The 16,099-nt window shown below is 40.8% G+C and overlaps 1 long non-coding RNA gene across 2 annotated transcripts in view; it reads left to right on the top strand.

Annotated features, from left to right (window-relative positions):
• Positions 1–16,099, top strand: part of LOC109271307 (uncharacterized) — an 88,791-nt gene that overhangs the window by 25,787 nt on the left and 46,905 nt on the right. For both annotated transcript variants that reach the window (XR_002081923.2, XR_002081922.2), the window contains exon 2: positions 4,050–4,202. This is a non-coding gene — a long non-coding RNA (uncharacterized LOC109271307). The remainder of the gene's footprint in view (positions 1–4,049; positions 4,203–16,099) is intronic.

The following is a 16,099-nucleotide window of genomic DNA, read 5'->3' as shown; positions in this document are numbered from 1 at the left end:
GATTTCCCTTATTAGAAGGGCCATGTGATTGTAAGGGGGGTATTCTGGCAGTGGGCTGAGGAGTGGTTGGCATTAGGCTGGTAATTTCATTCCCTTGTTTTCAAGGTTGTCTCATACTTCTTTAACGTTAGCTTCTGCTTTTCAGATCTCTCACTAATCAAGTTTCATTTTATTTATTTATTAAAAAAATTTTTAATGTTTATTTATTTTTGAGAGAGAGAGAGAGACAGAGAGAGAGAGAGAGAGACAGAGCATGAGTGGGAGAGAGGGAGACACAGAATCTGAAGCAGGCTCCAGGCTCTGAGTTGTCAGCACAGAGCCTGATGCGGGGTTTGAACCCATGAGCTGTAAGATCATGACCTGAGCCGAAGTCAGACGCTTAACCAACTGAGCCTCCTAGGTGCTCCAAGTTTTATTTTAAATATGTATATTCCTGTTGTCAGTAGTTAAATTGGATTCATAAGAGAGAGAATTCTTACTTTTCACCTTATACTCTTTATCCCTTTTGACTACTTTAAGATATGAGTTTTTATAACTTATAAAACTAGTAATACATACAATTGTAAGCTGTATATACAGTTCTATTTAACATGTAGCCCTATGACTATGGATGGGAACTAGTTTTCTTCTGATTATTAATGCAATATAAGCTCGATGAATTTAGATTTGGAAAACTCAGAAAAAAGTAAAAAATAAAGTAAAATTCTCCATAACTTCATCATGTAAAGATTACCACTGATAATGTCTTGTTATATTCTTTCCCAATGCCTTTTTAGAAATAGGATCAAATTCTACTTGTTAATTTCTAAAGCTGGCTTTTAAAAACTCAATATATGTAGAAACCTTTCCATGACAATGAATGCTGAGCTTTTGTATGGATATATTGTAATTTAAGTTAATGGACATTTAGGTTGCAATTTTTACCACACAATTAACTTTTAATCTAAATTTTTATGAAATTTTATGTGTCTGTCACCATCCAGAGGTTTTGCCTGATTCCTCACTATTCAGCAAACAAAAGTGATTCTTACTTGGCAATCAAAAAATAGGATTTTCTTTGCAAGTACATAATTAAGTACTTCAGGTAAGTTCCAATGAGTGCAAACTAGATGTTTGAAAATCTAGATCAAATTCAGGACTGTTTCCTAACCAAATCAAATTCAGGACTGTTTCCTAACATCGCTAAGCAATTTAAACTGCAAGTTTCACCCTTTCAAAATTCCCTTCAAGTTTCCCTAAAAATGTCCTTTCTTAAAATATCAACTTATCAGGAGGTTGGTGGTGAGGGGTAGGGAGCCATGCCCCTGAAGTATCTAATGCTTTAAGACTAGCTCATGTCTGTTGCTTGGAGGTGGTGGGGTGAGGCGGGGGGATGAGTACTCCCCCAGAGTCCATTGCTCACATCACAGCTGTTACCCTGTGACCAACATGTCAGGCAGGTGAGGAGGGCAGGACAAGAGGCAAAGTTCCACATGCCTAGGAATCAGAAGTGTGTAGGTTGGAAGGATTCTAGTCATTGGAAGCCCCCACATGGCAGGACTTGAAAAAGAGAACCTCAACCAGTCTCTCCAGCAAAACAGAACATCAGCCAGGGCTGGGATCTTGCAAGATCTTCATGCAAGATCAGCCTGTCTCAAGCCAGGGAATACACAACGATCCGCCCCACCTTCAAACCTGATGTTCCCCTTAGTTACAATCCTGTGATTTCCAAAAGACTATTTTCTGTTTCTTTTCAGCTATAGCAACCTGCTCTCTTAAATAGCTTCTTTATCTAGTGGGGCAATTACAGTCTGTGACTAACAGCTGTGGTTCATAAACATGAGTTTCACTGTTTGGGTCAGTAGTTCTTAGCCTTTTCCGAACGGCAACTCCCCCAGCCGATCTTGGCATTAAGAGAAGCACCTCTCCCTCAGCACTCTGATGGGTACTCAATAGTGCAGTTTACTGGTGGAGGGTTCTGTTTTCCCATTATAAAGGAGGTGACATTTTTATTAAGTTGCAAGTCCTGGCATCTAATACCAAACATATTTCTGGATGTTGGTTTTATTAGTGGTTTTAACTTTCCCCATTGAGTTTTTCTTTGTATTCCAAATAGCCATGTCTTTCTTTTAGAAAAAAAGGTCCTTTCAAAAAGTAGTTCTTCACTGTAAAACTTGAAGGAGAAAATCTGCAAGATCTAAGGCTTGATGGTGAGTTCTTAGACCTGACACCAAAAGCACATTCCATAAAAGAAAATAAGAAGATAAATCACACTTCTAAAGAATTAAAAGCTTTTGCTGTGTGAAAGACTATGTAAAGAGGAGGAAAAGACAAGCTTCAGACTAGGAGAAAATATTATTTGCAAACCACACATCTGACTAAGGATTTGTATCAAGAATATATAAAGAACTCTCAAATTTCAACAGGAAAAACAAACAACCTAATTAGAAAATGGACAACAGAAGGGCCATAGCATCAAAGAGGGTATACAGGCAACAAATGAGCACATGAAAAGTTGTTCACCATCACTAGCCATTAACGAAATTCATTTGACCATGATGAGATACTACTACACATCTATTAAGGTAGCTAAAGTAAAAAAAATAACGACAATGCCAATGCCAAATGCTGACAGGGAATCAGAGAAATTGGGTCTCTCATACATGCCTGGTGGGAATGTAAAATGGTACATTGACTCTGGAGAATAGGTTGGCAGTTTCTTAAAAAAACTAAACATAGAGGCGCCTGGCTGGCTGAGTCAGTGGAGCATGTGACTCTTGATCTCGGGGTCATGAGTTTGAGCCCCACATTGGGTGTAGAGATTACTTATATAAATAAAAACTTAAAAAACCTAAACATAGACTTTCCATATGACCCAGCAAATTATCCCTGGGCAGTTACCGGAGAGAAATGAAAAAAACCTGAACACAAATATTCATGGCAGCTTTATTGGCGATAGCCAAAATGTGCAAAATGCTAAAACATCCATCAATAAATAGTTAAACTATGGTCTGCCATACCATGGAATCAAACTCGACAACAACAAAAAAGCCAACTATTGATATATGCAACAACCTGGAAGGACCTCGAGGGCATTATGCTGAGTGAAAAAAGCAAATCTCCAAAGGTCACAAACTGTATGATTCCATTTATATCACATTTGTGAAATTATAGAGATGGAATTCTAGAGATGAGCAGGAGGTGGGAAGGAGGAAGCTTAGTGTGGCTATAAAGGGTAGTATGAGGGTGATCTTTGTAGTGGTGGAATGGTTCTGCATCTATATTGCAGTGGTGCTCACACAAAACAACACATGCAATAAAATCACACACACACACACACACACACACACACACACACACACACACACACACTGTACCAATGTCGATTTCCTGGCTTTCATATTGTACTATAGTTAAATAAGATGTAACTACAGAGGGAAATGGGTAAGGGTATCCAGGACCATTCTGTGCTATCTTTGCAACTTTCTGACTCTGGAATTGTTTCAAAATAAAAATTTTTCTTTAAAGAAATTCATGCTTATTGTAGAAAATTTAGAAGGTGAAGGAAAAAATATGAAGAATACGGTTTTAAAATTCATACCCTTTTGATATATGTATTTGTTTTAGAATGTTTATTGCTTAATTTTTGATTTGAGATAAAAGTCACTTAACATAAAATGTCATTTTAACTTTTTTAAGTGTACGATTCAATGGTGGTTTTGGTTTATTCACCATATTGTGCAACCATCACCATTGCACAATGCCAAACATTTCCATGAGCCAAAAGGAAACTCCATATCCATCAGGCCCTTTTCCCTCCCCTGCAATAACTAATCTACTTTTCACATCCTGTATGATTTTACATTTACAAAGTGTGCCTATACGTGGAATCATACAACATATGGTCCTTTGTGACTGGCTTCTTTCACTTAGCATAATATTTTCAAGGTTCATCCATGCAGTAGCCTGTAGAAGTACTCCATTGCCTTCTGTGGTTGAATGATATTCCACTGTATGGATATATTTAATTTTTATTTTTGATAAAATTTTTCTTTGTTCCTTTACTTCAGGATCTGTTTTAGATAGTTTAGTGAACTCTCTCCAGCCTGGACTGCTGACCTGTGACCTCCCATTATTCAAACCAAGGCTAACACATGTGGGCATCTGGAGCTTCGTTCCCTCACTTCTCAGCCTCACCTCCTAAAATAAAGATGCTCCATCAGGTAAGTTGTTAACTGGGACTCACAAGGTCTATGCAGGGGAGGATGTCCTTGTGGCCCGTCAGAGATGATAAGCCAAGTCAAATGAATGGTGTCAGGGCGGGAGGGATGGGAGACAGCCAGCCTGTCTATGAACAGCAGAGCAACTTTAGTAGCTCCTGGTCACGGGCTCGACCCACCTCTCTAGAACAAGGAGCAGTAAATATTTTTCCCAAAGCAATATTTTTCTAGCCTGTTTTGGAAAAACAAACGTGTTGCCAGAGTGTCCCAGCTCTTCACATTGTGCTCCTGAGTCTAGAGCTGCCTGTCCTACAGTGTTGTGGTCACCTGCTCGCTATTAAGCATTCTTTCCTTCTGTCACTGGTGTCAGAACTGGGCTGAGTTGACTGTGCCCATAGTACATTGGTGTCTTAATGAATGTGAAGCCTATTTACTGAGCCCTTTCAATGTGTAGGCCCTGGACTGAGCCCCTTTTTAAAATTTTTTCAATGTTTATTACTTTTGAAAGACCGAGCGTGAGTGGGGGAGGGGCAGAGAGAGAGGGAGACACAAAATCCGAAGCAGGCTCCAGGCTCTGAGCTGTCAGCACAGAGCCCAACATGGGGCTCGAACTCACAAACCATGACATCATGACCTGAGCCAAAGTTGGATGCTTCACCAACTGAGCCACCCAGATGCCCCTGAACTGAGCCGTTTACATTTATCATCTTGGTTTAGTCTCACAGCAATTCCATCAGCCAGGAGCTGTTCTTATTCCCATGGTAAGATTCAGAGACAGGGGCTTAAAGAGTTTTAGGGTCCAGTCCAAGATCATCTCACCACTGAGTGGCTTGGCTAGGATGCAACAGTGACCTATTAATCATCCAAGTGTGCTGAGAGCATAGATCCTGGAGCCAGTTCAAATCCTTGCTCCCTGTTCATTAGCTATTTGGATTTGCCTCCATTTCCCTATCTGTAAAATGGGACTAATAATACCTACCTCATAGTGTTGTAAAAATTAACTACATGAATCTGTGTACAGTCTGAGAGCTATGTGCCATGTGAGTGATCACTGTTGTCATAGTCGTTGTTAATATTACAATGACTCTTAAAAATAGAAGAGTGAGGCAGGAAACAAACAGATGACCCAAATAGACACCATTTCGTGTTGCTTCATGAGATTTCTCCTGGCCAAGTAACACAAGATGTGCTGCCTCCAGACTGCTGCTCCCAAACCCAGGGGCTTTCAGCAACCAGCAAAGTGAAGCCAGCCATTTGCAAAGCCAAATTCTTTAGGTCAGCGATGAGTCTATTAACAGGAAAGGGGACTAAGTGGGGATAACTCTTTCTTATGAGAGCCAGCAATGGATTTCCTTTGAAAAAGTATATTATGTGGCCACCCAGAACCTTGCCTTTTGTATATATTTGCTTAGGAGCATCCAGTGCTCGTATTTTGTGTATCTCTATTACCACAACACACCATGGATTATCAGTGCTACAGGAAATACAGCCATTAGTGCCTTTAAATCTAACCAGATTAGAGAACCAATTCCAGAAACTCCACAACCAATACAGAAAACTCATCTTTGAGATTTGGTTCTTCTAGAGGCACCTGGGTGGCTTAGTTGGTTAAGCATCTGACTCTTAATTTCAGCTCGGGTCATGATCTCACAGTTCGTGAGTTCGAGCCTCACATTGGGCTGTGTGCTGACAATGCAGAGGCTGCTTGGGATTCTCTCTCCCTCTCTCCTTCTCTCTGCCCCTCCCCGACTTGTGTGCTCTCTCTCCTCTCTCTGTCTCTGTCTCTCTGTCTCTCTCCCTCTCTCTCTCAAAACAAATAAGTAAATAATTTTTTAAAAGATTTTTAAATCTAGATAGAGCAGCTCTAGATGTCTATAGGTTCAAAAGGATAACATGAGACATTACCTGCCTCACAGTGGGTTAGTTGCAAAGATTAAGAGCCCTGGTGTTGGTTGAGCCTTTCCTAACTCCTCTAAATTGGCGGTAATCAAGCAAATGATGGTTTCAGTCAGGGTCCAAATTGGGTTCAATCTGAAATGCCAGTCAACGGCCCTGTGAAGGACTTCTTTTTGAGAGGCCCTAACTTGGCTGAAGGAAGATAGGCCAGGCTTAGCTGAACCAGATGGGCCTCACTGAACTCAGGGAGCTACAAAGAAAGGACTTTTCGGGCAAGCTTCAGACTAGGGTCTTACATACAGTAAGAATGTCCTGCTGACATAGGGCCATGTGCCATATTTATAGCACTGAGTCCCTCCCTGCACAAACTCCAGGCTCCCATGGCCTTCAGGAAGGACAGGGTTTACAGCTGATCTCCTTTAGGAAAGAGAGGCTCTTACAAACAATGCCTGGTTTTTGTGGGAGCGGGGAGGCAAATATACACTTAAGACTGGTGTCCAAGAGAAGTGCTCTTAGAATTCTCAGGATCTTTTTTTGTTTTTTTTTCATCTCTATTAAGAACGATATGTCTTTAAGATTTTGGAAACTTGTCTTTATGTGGTTTTTATCCGTATTCCCATTCCATGTACTAGTAGAAGATACTAATTGAACTCTTTTATCTTATGATGAAGAAGCTGAGGTCCAGTGTCAGACAGCCATACAGTAATGAAGGCCCAGAACCCAAGACTGCTGACCTCAGTCCAGTTTTCAACCCTCAGAGCCACACTGCTGAAAGATGATTCTAAAAAGGCCTTCTACGTAGTTTGTTCCCCCTCTCTGCCAAGGCTGGTGGGTGCCCTCCTGGCAGATAATTTTATCCACACACTGTTCAGAGTGCTCTGTAGCATGTTCCACCACAAACTAGAGCTTCTGCCCAGATGGGGAGGGAGTAACTCAAGGTCGGTATGAGAACCGAAGTGATTAAAAGCCTCAACAGAGCAATCCTGCTGATTCAGAATGACTAGAGAATGGTCTTTCTGATTATCTAATGTTTCCACTCATGTTTGTTCAATGAATGAATATATGGGATGTTGAAATATAAAACCAGCAATGCTGCTGAATTTAATTCGATCTTTCTTCCCTTCGTGTGTCAAGGTCATCATGATGCGTATGGGTTTACTGTTCTGGAGAATTCAACCAATAGAGAACAGGGTTGGCCATTTTAGGTAATTTTAGGTAACTTGCTGACCCTGTTGTACAAGGTGAGGGTGACCAAGCTGGTTCTTCTCTCTCTCTTTTAAAAAGTGAATCCTCGGGGGGTGCCTGGGTGGCTCAGTCGGTTAAGCCTCCGACTTCGATTCGGGTCATGATCTCACGGTTTGTGAGTTCGAGCCCCACATCCGGCTCTGTGCTGACAGCTCAGAGCCTGGAAGCTGCTTTGGATTCTGTGTCTCCTCTTCTCTCTGCCCCTCCCCCACTTGTGCTCTGTCTCCCTCTGTCTCTCAGTAATAAATAAACGTTAAAAAAATTTTTTTTTAAAAAGTGAATCCTCAGACTAACTTGGATGTAAATTAAAAATAAAACAAACAAAAAAGACATAGAGGTCTCAAAAGAAAAATATGTAAATAAAATAAAACATCCCCAAAGATTTAAAAAAAAGTGAATCCTTGGAGCACCAGGGTGGCTCAGTTGGTTAAGTGCCCAACTCTTGATTTCAACTCAGGTCATGCTCTCATGGTTCATGGGATTGAGCCTCAAGTTGGGCACTGTGCTGACAGTGAGAATCCTGCTTAGGATTCTCTCTCTCCCTTTCTCTCTGCCCCTCCCTTGATCACACTCTCGTGCTCTCTCTCTCTCTCTCTCTTAAAAAAGTGAATCCTCATATCAGTCCACTTATCTTGAACTTATCCTTTTCTTCATAATAACATCTTAAGGAATGTACACACACACACACACACACACACACGCCTAGTATCTGAGCCTTTAGTTGATTGGACCATAGTTAGCCAGTTGTTAGGACCATCACACAGAGGATTACGTCTTAAACTTTCCCCCTGAATTCTCTATTAACAAGATGGGAGACATGCCATGGGTCATGCGATTCTTTTTACTCCATTTAGGAACATGAACCTTGAAGCCGAGAGGCAGAAACTAGCCCACTGACACAACTGGTGACTACACACAGAGGCACTTGGTGATGGCTTCAAGAAAATGATGTCAGTTTTTAAAAATAATTTTTTAAAATTCCAATGACCAGTTAGTTACAGCTTAAATTTTTACATGTTTTTTTGAGCAGGCAATGAATTAAGCACAAGGAAGAGTAAGCAAAGAAATATGTTCAGTAAATTAAATAATAGAGGCTTTTACTGACACCATTCTTTTAACTTACTGCTTTTCAACTTAAGCTAAATGTTTTAAACTTTTTAAAATAATTTTTACACAAATCGAGATTTTGTCTACATTCAGGTAGATTCTCCTGGCTTATGTCCAAAAGACTTGGTCCTTTTGAAAGTAGGATTCTTTGCTTTTCTTCAAGTACTTATTAGCACCTTTTGCTTGTCAGGAATTATGGCAAGTATCGAGGCTGCAAAGGAGTAAGACACAGCCCCTGTCCTATGGGGACTGACATGGAAACTAAATGCTTAAACTCGGGGTGCCCGGGTGGCTCCGTTGGTTAAGCGTCCGACTTTGGCTCAGGTCATGATCTTAAGGTTTGTGGGTTTGAGCCTCACGTTGGGCTCTGCGTTGACAGCAAGGAGACTGCTTAGGATTCTCTCTCTCTCTCTCTCTCTCTCTCTCTCTCTCTCTCTCTCCCTCCCTGTCCCTCTCCTGTTCACACACTTGTTCTCTCTCTCAAAATAAATAAACAAACTTAAAAAAAAAACAGTGCCAGGAGAAAGTAGCATCGTTCTCTACATGAACGTTGGGCTCTGTGCTGACAGCCTGGAGCCTGCTTCAGATTCTGTATCTCCCTCTTTCTCGGCCCCTCCTCCACTCACACTCTGCCTGTCTCTCTCTCTCTCTCTCTCAAAAATAGATAAACATTAAAAAAAATTAAATGCTGAAACATTTTCTCACTGTCACATCATTTTCCTCCTTCTTCTTCAATCTACGCTTTATAATCTTCCTTACACGTCCTACGGTTTCTCTACAGGGTTTATACATACTTTCTCTACTTGGTTCTCTTTGGGATGTACATGTCATTCAATTTGACCAACTTTGGTTAACCAATTTAACCAAAAATGCTGCTGTGCATTTTTTCTTTCTTTAACTTTTTTTTTTTCCTCCTGGAGTCTTTCTTTGGCCCTAGCTAGCAATCTGAAATATTGAGGAGCTAAACTGAGAAGGGTCTGCTTGTCTCAGGTGTCCCACACAGGTCTCACTGGTAAGGGTTTTATTATATCTTTCTTTCCCAAGTTTGTTCTAGGCTACTTATCCCTAAATTGTCTTCTTTCATATTAATGAACCATCATTCTTATCCACAAAGCATTATTCATAATAGTTAAGAAAAAAAAAACCAGAAGTAACCTGTATCTTCATCTGTAGGGAGGTAGTTAAATAAACTATGGCATATCCATGCAATAGAGCCCACTTCATGCTTTAAAAAGAATGAGAGGTCCCTAAAACTGTGGAACACATAAAAAGCAGAGGTTAAAATGGTGGTTGTTGGAGGCTGGGACTTGGAGGAAAGGGGGAGATGTTGGTCAAAGTGTACATAGGTTTATGTGGGATGAGTGAGCTCTGGAGATCTAATGGACAGCATGGTGACTATAGTTAATACTGTATTGCATCTTGAAATTGGTAAGAGTGGATGTCACCACATGCAAAAAATGGTAACCATATGAGATGATTGATATGTTAATCAGTTTGATTGTGGTCATCATCTCACAATGTACACATAAACCAAAACAACATGTTGAACACCTCACATATATGCAATTTTTATTTGTCAAGCATAGCTCAATAAAACTGGGTGGAGGGGGAAATGAGAGGTCTGTATGACCAGGTATCTGTGATACATTGTAACATTTTTAAAAAGCAAGTTATAGAACAATATGGGTTTTATGACCCATTTAAAAATACATATGTGAAACTGTATAAAGTGTATCTGAATGCCCGCATATGTACACACACATACACACACACACACACACACACACACACACACAGTATTTGAATGAGAAAATTCTAGGAGATAAACAGATGTAACAGTGGGGAGTCTAGCAAGCGAAGTAGGTGAGGAACAGATGAAGGAGGGATGCACTTTTTAATAATGCACTTTTGTATTCATTCTTTTAACAATGAATAGATATAGTTGTTATAAGTAAATAAATAAAAAGAAGAATATAGCATTTTCCTAGGTATTTCAAAACTATGTATTCTTCTAGGCTTGCACAGCTGGTTTAGTTTTCATTTACTTTGATCATACACTTACCTCCTCTCTTATAGCTGGAGGGCATTAAGTCTCCCAGACTGACAAGTGTGTCCCCACCTTCCCCTCTGCTGCCTCTCCAGATTCCCCATCCCTCGGGATAATGCAAAGTATGTTTATTTCAGACTCATTGTCTGAACTGTACATTGTTCCTGGAAATCTTGGTCACGTGATAGATGGACTTGTCCTGGAAAATCTATCCTCCGGTCCCTGAAAGGAAGCCAGAGTGGTATTGTTCTCATCTCACAGATCAAGAAACTGAGGCACGGAAAGTTGATGGGGGCTACGGGCTACCTAGGCCACATGAGAAGTTAAAAGTAATGGGAAGTTGTGGAAAAGGTGTTGGGTTCAAAGCCTGGAGTCCCAAGTTAAAGTTCTTGACATATTACATTTTATTTAAGCAAAATTTTGACTCCCTAAGCCCCAGTTTTCTTGTCGGTGAAATGATTATAATACCTGCCTCCCAGAGTAGTATTATTACATGAGAGTATTTAATTTTTTTTTTTTTTGCATATTGTAAAGCACCATATGTATCATAGAAAGACCAACCACAGGAAATTAGTTATGAGTAAGTCAGACCACTGTGGTTGCATATACAACTAGGCTTTTGTTTGTTTGATTTTCTTACACTCGAAACACAAATTTAAAAATGTCTTTCAAGAATCTTAGAAATCTTGTTCCTTTAAACTCAAGCTTTATTTTTTCCCCACCCCAAATATTTCTCCTCATGCCTTTTAAAAGAGGCACAAAAGTATCAGTTCCACAAGGAAGGCAACAATGCTCTACTAGAATGCCATACCAAATTGGATAGAAGTCTAAAAGCAGATTAAAGTTGTTTCAAATGCTTCAAAGAGGAGGAAAAATCTAATCCCCCAAGCCTTCTTTAAATCCATATTCCTTAATATCAGAAAATTTCCCAAGTCTTTTAAAAGGCCCAAATATCATTTTACAGTTTGGAGTAGTAATGGAAAACACTTCCCCATTTTTAAGAACATTCTTCCTTCCCTAAAAAAGGGCTCAGTAAAGCTGGGTCCCCCTTGTGAAGGAACTGGGCCCAAGCGGATGACGAGTTGCCTCCCTTAGCAGGGAGTGGGGCAGCCATCCCCAGGGCCCTGAGCCTGGAGCTGAGGGCTAATTACTACCTGGAGAATTCCTTCAAGAAGCAGTGTCAGGCATTTCCCTGTTATTTCTGGGCGAGATCTGCGTGTCTGTCATCGTGTGGAAGAACGCCCAGTCCCTCCACTATGTAACACTGAAGGAAAGAAAGTTTCCAAATGAGAAGAAAAACAAGGCTTGTTACGACAGAAGCAAGTAGGACCATTCTCACTGCTTTAGAAAGCTTCTTCTTGGGGCGCCTGGGTGGCTCAGTCGGTTAAGCGTCTGACTTCGGCTCAGGTCGTGATCTTGCGGTCCGTGAGTTCGAGCCCCGCGTCAGGCTCTGTGCTGACTGCTCAGAGCCTGGAGCCTGTTTTGGATTCTGTGTCTCCCTCTCTCTCTGACCCTCCCCCATTCATGCTCTGTCTCTCTCTGTCTCAAAAATAAATAAACGTTAAAAAAAAGAAAAAGAAAACTTCTTCTTAAGCTGTCTTCACCTGCCCAGAGAGGCCACCTCTTTTCCTGAAACACTTTTCCACCAGGAAAAGAATCATCTTCCCTTGCTGACCTATGGAAACAATTCTAAGAGCCCCAATTATAACAATGAATATTGATTGAGATTAACCAGGTATCAAACACTTTGCCAAAGGTTTTACATGCTGTATCTCATTCAATCCACTCAATAGCCTTGAGACAGGTAACGATTATTAGCCCCATTCTAGAGATGACAAAGTTGAGGTCTAAAAGGCTAATGCAGCAGCCGAGTGACAAATAGCTACTAATGTGATTGAGCAGGTGCACAAGCCTAGATCTTTCTGACTCTGAAGTCTATGCTAAAACAACAATGCACTGCCTAAATACAGCTCCCAGGCAAGTATGGAGAGGGCCCATATTGAACCCTTCTATTCTACGTTCTAGCTGAAATTTTACTACAATTAACAATAGCAGCCTGTGTCCCTGGTAAGCATGCTGAGTGATTTACATGCCTGGTCTCATTTAATGCTTTCCAGCAGGTTTAAGTGGAATAAATAGGCTACCCTGACGCTAGAAATACTTTCTGCCTCTTCTTCAGAATTTTCTTTTCTCCTTTTCTCCTGTCTTTTTCCCCTCTCTCTCTCTCTCTCTCTTCATCTCTGAGATGTCGAGTGCATTCTGGTTGCATTTTGACCTTGCCTCCAGCCTGGCCTAAATTGCAGACCTTGTCATGAAGAAGATAGTGAAGGGAAACATCTTTTCAGGTATCTTCTACTTTAGAGTGTGGGGGGGTGCGGGGGTGGGGGGGGTTACAAGCGTCCCTCTCTGCTCTCCGTCTTCAGGACACCTCCCTGTGGACGGTGCCAGAACGGTGACCTCAGATCACAGCCTGAACGCTGATTACAAGTAATCCAGCTCCCGAGGTGATAGAGTGTCCTTTCTTAAAAAAGGAGATAAAAATAGCTAAGAAACAACACTTTCCTTAGTTCTCTGAAAGGTTGGCATCCTTCCAGGATAGACTTATGTACTTTTTGTACTTGGAGGAAAAAAAGAGATGGGATTTGATCCAAGAATGGTCCTACAAACGAGAGAAATATGGAGCGAGCAGCTGGAGCTGGGCAGCCAAGTGGTACCACCAGCTGCAGGCCCATTAATTAACATTCCCTGGTATGTAGCATCTCCAGTGACCTTGATCCTTGTTGAATTCACAGAGATAATTTTTACAGAGCCTCTACTTTTCTCTCTGCAGTGTATTTATCCAAGGAGTACCTTGCATATTTCCCCCCATATCTCCCAGCAGTAAATTCATTCTAATTGCAAAGAGATATAGCAAAAGCCTTATTGAACACTTGGCAGTTTATAGAGATTTATTTCTGAGGCTTAAGGGGGGGTTTTAGAGTGTGTGACTAGAGCAGGATTGAGGGGAGCTAGGGAAAAGAGCCCAAGAGAAAATGTAGATTTAATGGATCTATAAAATGACCCCTCTAGATAAATGCTTCTTCCAAAGATGCTTAAACAGCCTGACCCAAACCGGGGTCTGTGACAGCCAGTCTGACATGAGGTGTCTGAAGCATCGCATATTTCTCTATGGGTTTTCAGGTTTCCTTATGAAATTTGTTATTCCCCAGGCAGAGGTGGGAGAGGGGTGAATCTGTTTTCCAGAGGGAAGAAGTATATTTAACTAAAAATTTCCAAGTACTAGAGACTATGAAAAGAGGCAAAAATAAACTTCCGACTCCTGCCCTTAAAATCGCTCTGCTTGTGTCTGTCTAAGCTGCATTCCGAATTTTAAACGTAGGATCCTAGAAGGCAAATCACGAGAGCCTAGCAGGGGTTCTGTACTAGAAAGGACAGCCTTCGGAAACTTCCGGCCCGTAATGAGACGGGCGGACACTCTATCCTCTAATGGGGCCTTATGCTCACAATAGACTTTGCATACACACACGACTGAACTTTTCCACGAAACCCTTCTAGGCTTTTGATCCCATGAGTGGCATTCATCTTTTTTTGCAGCTGTTTTGCAAGTTTTGCTGAGGATGAATTTTAGGACTTTCAACTGTTAGATTTGTTATATTATAAATCTACTCACTGTACTAAAATGAAGACATTTGTTCTGGAGGAAGAGGCAAGACAGGAAAGGGTACAAAGTAGACACTAGTGAGGAAGAGGGCTGGAAAGTCAGTGACTGGACACTTTAGCCAGAGTCTAAATGAGGAGTGGGTCAGAGGTTTATGATGTCCCCTGCATGTTTGCCTTTTTTTCTTTTTTTCCTTCAGGAATTGGCATAAGGAGACCTTGGGAACATCTTTTTTAAGTTTCTGGTTGTCAAGTTTAACACACAGGGGAAAAAAGCCATTTAACAAGTTGTTTTAAAGTTAATACCCAGAAGCACCTGGGTGGCTCAGTCAGTTAAGGATCCAACTTTGACTCAGGTCATGATCTCATGGTTCATGGGTTCAAGCCCTGATTCGGGCTCTGTGCTGATAGCTCAGAGCCTAGAGCCTGCTTCGGATTCTGTGTCTCCCTCTCTATCTGCCCCTCCCTCGCTCACACTCTGTCTCTCTCTCTCAAAAATAAATAAACATTAAAAATTTTAAAAAATGAAGTTAACACCCAAGTCAAGATGTATATACTATTGCTAATTTTCCCCCATAACCCCTCTTATGCTCTTAGAGATAACCACTATTGTGGCACTCATGGGGACCACTTCTTTGCTTTTTTAAGCAAAACACCAAGTGTGCATCTATATAGAATATAGTTTACTTTCATATCTTGGAAATTTATATAAATGGAATTAATGTATTGTTCTTTTGTATCTGGCTTCTTTTGCTCCATTATGTTTGTAAGAGCACCTTGTGTTGTATGGAGCTCTAGTCCATATTCATCATGGCATGATCATTGTGACAGAATATTGTTTATTTACTGAACTGTTACATGTATTGCTGATGGACAATGGGGTTATTTCCACTCTGGGGACATTGCTAACAAAGCTGCTGGGAGGGTTCATGTGCGTGTTTTCAGGCACACTTGAGAATTTGCTCGGCCTGCCTGGCTAATGTCAAAACAATCCAAGCTTGAATCGAGATTAGTCCTAGGTTTAATGGCAAAATGGACAGAAATTGTCATTTGTTCATTCATTCCATAAGCATGAACTAAAAACTTCTATTGACGGAATAGCAAACAGATGACACAGGCTACCTCTCCTCCCTTCTCTGCTCAGAGCAGACGTTACTAGTTCACCGGGGTGTTCTTTCCTATTGAGTCTGAAGTGGCTTCAGAATCATTTGCAACGTGGTCCTCAAGGCAGCCACTGTTAAGGATCAGAGATGGGGGTGTGATGGTTAATTTTTTGTCTCAACCCAGCTATGTGGTCAAACATTATTCCAGATGTTTCTGTGAAGGTTTTTTTTTTTTTTTTGGTTGAGATTATCGTTTTAATTGAGATTTACTCAGTCAGTAGACTTTGTTTAGTCTTTTTATTCAGTAGACTTTGAGTGAAGTAGATTACCCTCCATAATGTAGGTGGGCCTCATCCAATCAGTTGAAGGCCTTATAGAAAGAAGACTGATTTCTCCTGAGGAAGAAGGAATTCTGCCAGAAGGCTGCCTTTGGATTCAAACTGCTCCTCTTCCCTGGGTCTCCCACCAATGGGTTACCCCTGCAGGTTTTGGACTTGTTATTCTCTGCAATCAAGTGAGCCAATTCCTTAAAAATATAAAAATCTTTCTACGTCTCCCTCTCCCTCTGTCTCTCCCTCCCTCCCTCCTTCCTATTGGTTCTGTTTCTCTGAAGAACCCTGACTAATACAGGTGGCATGGTATTGACACAGGATGGTCTGATGGGAAAGGAACAGAAAGCCTTTCAAACTAATTTAAGTAAAAGGGATTTACTGTTGATAGAATAGAACCCCTTAGAATTAAGCATCAGGGAATACTTTTATTTTTTTTAATTTTTTAATTTTTTAATTTATTTTTTATTTATTTATTTTTTAATATATGAAAATTATTGTCAAATTGGTTTCCAT

This window comes from Panthera pardus, unplaced genomic scaffold (assembly GCF_024362965.1).
Source record: "Panthera pardus isolate Hobbes unplaced genomic scaffold, ASM2436296v1 HiC_scaffold_12, whole genome shotgun sequence".
Lineage (NCBI taxonomy): Eukaryota > Metazoa > Chordata > Mammalia > Carnivora > Felidae > Panthera > Panthera pardus.
Note: the sequence above shows the minus strand (reverse complement) of the source record. Positions and strands in the feature narration are given on the sequence as shown.